Raw genomic sequence first — 2718 nt, forward strand, 5'->3', positions numbered from 1 at the left:
ACAGTTTTCTAGACGAAAGACAGTGGAAGGTTATTCACACGGAGGCATCCCTGAGGCCCTCGGCAGCGCCAGGCCCTGCGGCCCTGCAGTCCCAGCAAGGACTGGCAGGCAGGCTGGGCACAGACGCCAACTGTCTCGTATGTGCAGTACATGCCATGAGGTAGACTGCCAACACTTCCTTGTGTGTCCTTCCAAAGAGAGTCTGCGTGCCTGCAAACACACCGTGACCCTCAGGGTAGTGTTCCGTGCCCCTTCTGAACCTTGCTCTCTGGCTTTATAGGTAACAGCTTGGTGGCTGTCACGTATCAGTAGGCAACAATCAGCCTCATGCTTGGTAATGGTTAAATGGCATTCTACCACGTGGATGCACGGGTGGGTCATAATTTATTCAGCCACTTCCGCTTTCATCACCAGGGGTTTGGTTGTTCCCACCTTGCGGGACATGGAGCCCACGCATGTTTGTCCACATTCGAGGATAACCACAGATCTCTTCCTGGAGTTGGGATTGCTGAGTGCCCCCTAGATCAAGAAACAGCGTCGGCCAAATCCGGGGGCTCCCTCTATGACGCCCCCCCACAGACGTGCCCATGCCGCCCGTTCCTTTCGCGTGCATTGAAACGTGTGCAAAGAGAATGGCTGGCATAGCACCTTCTCCTGTGGAGCTGCCACATTGTTGCGCCTCAGCTGGAATTCATTTGCTCTCGTTGCTGCCTCGGCCTGCTCTGCTGCAGGCTGTCAGGGCTATTTCCAGTCTGGGGCCGTGAGGGGTGACGCGCTGTGAAAGTTCTGACACACAGCTCTGTGTGCTTTTAATTTAGAAAGACTGTCAGGTTGCCCTCCAGACGTGCCCTTGTGCCCGTTTATCACTCGGCGCTGGGCTGCGGCGCCAGGCCCCTATTTCCCACTAATGGGGGCCTTCTTCAGTCTTCTGACCTTTAATAAGCTAAGTGGAAAACAGAATTCGTAATGTTATTTCGTATTCCTTTTTTTCAAAAAAAGGTTTTATTTATCTTTAGTGGGGAAGGGAGGAAGTGAGAGAGGGAGAGAAACGTTGATGTGCCAGAGATACATGGCGAGGTTACCTCTCACCCGCCCCCCAGTGAGGGGCCCAGCCCCCAACCCAGGCCTGTGCCCCGACCGGGAATCCAACCTGAGGCCTTTCCGTCTGCAGGACCACGCCCAACCCACTGAGCATCCCCAACCAGGGCTTATTTTGTAATTCTTTGATGGAGTTTACTTGAGAATTTTCACATGTGTTTCAAAAGCCATCTTGATTTCTTTTTCTAAGAGCTTTGGAAGGAATTTTAAATGGCAGTACAGAAACTTGAGCAAGTTTACCTGCCGAAGGGAAGGGGTCAGGGGAGGAGAATGACTCAAGAGAGGGGGAGGGGTGACAAGGGGCGTGTGCAGGAGGAAGGACCTGCATCACTGGAGAACGTGGGGGAGGGAAGTGAAGGCGCCTGCAGATCCAGGAAGTTTCTGGGAGAGCAGAGAAGGCCAGGGTGCTTGCGCGTGACCCACCTGATTGGTGACTTGGGAGTATGAGCCATCTGCTGGGGAGGGGGCCCTGGTGAGGTGAGGAGGGTTTGGAATGGACTCAGAAAGAGATACGTGAAGGGCTCTGGCAGGGAGGGTGACAGCAATGGCCCCTGCCCTGAGGGGCCGGTGGTGGCCCTGGACAGAGTATTGAGTTTTTGTTCTTGTTCCTGGAATTAAAGGGCCGGGTCCCCTAGGGCAGGTCTCTTTGTCCCGAGCCTCAGTTTTCTGACCTGCAAAAACTGGAGTTGGATTCGCTCAGTGATTTGAGTCAGTCCTGAACTGTGGTCAATTACTTTCCACGGCTTTGCTTGGAGAAAAATAAGGGCAGTGAGTGCATTTTGTCACAGAGTTAAGGACAATTTGAGGACTAGCATTCATTCAGAGTTTATATCCTATTTTTTTCTTGTTAGAAAAAAGATGCTGACAGCAGATGGTACCTAAGGCCCTACAGGGAAACGAAACATTGGCAACCCCATGGCAGACCCAAAGTTTGTTCTGAAGGTTTGCAGTCAGTGGAATGCCCAAGTCTGGGACTCCCTGGAGAAGATCCCTGGTTTTAGAGATCTATTCCATCTCTGATAGCCAGGTTCTACAAGGGCTGGTCTTTCCACATCGAACTTGGAGGAGCTGACGTCAGGCCTGGTCAGAGCACAGGGTTGATGCTGATCCCACTCTGCCTTGAGCCTAGCAGCTGCCCTTGAGTCTTCAGTCCTTGGTCAGAGCCCAGCTGTGGAGCCAGGAGGAGCAACACGAGGCTGGGGGCTGCCTGCCCCACTGCCCCACTGTCCCACTGCCCCTGCCTGCCAGGCTGGGTGGGAGGGTCAGGGAGGCAGACCTGAGAGGGAGAGCAGGCTGCCTGCCAGGCCTGGGTCCAGCCCATCCTTCCTGCCTTTCTCTTTTTCCCTGGGTTGAGCTCACTGGGCCGGAAGCTGCATAAGAGCCAGACAGGTGGTCCAAATGACCTAATCAATGACTGACTAGTGGTTGGATTAATGAATCACTGACCCACTGATCCCCCAGCTGTGAGGTGATTGATCTACCAATTAACTGCCTGGCCATTGGCATCTGTCACTCCTAACAAGCCAGGGCTCCTGTCTCCTTCCCCTGGGTCCCTGGCAGTGGGGGGAGGGGTAGCAGAGGGGCTTGTAGGGGCAGTTGGGCACATCCATGGCAAGCCAC

Source organism: Desmodus rotundus, chromosome 5 (assembly GCF_022682495.2).
Source record: "Desmodus rotundus isolate HL8 chromosome 5, HLdesRot8A.1, whole genome shotgun sequence".
In the NCBI taxonomy this organism is placed as follows: Eukaryota; Metazoa; Chordata; class Mammalia; order Chiroptera; family Phyllostomidae; genus Desmodus; species Desmodus rotundus.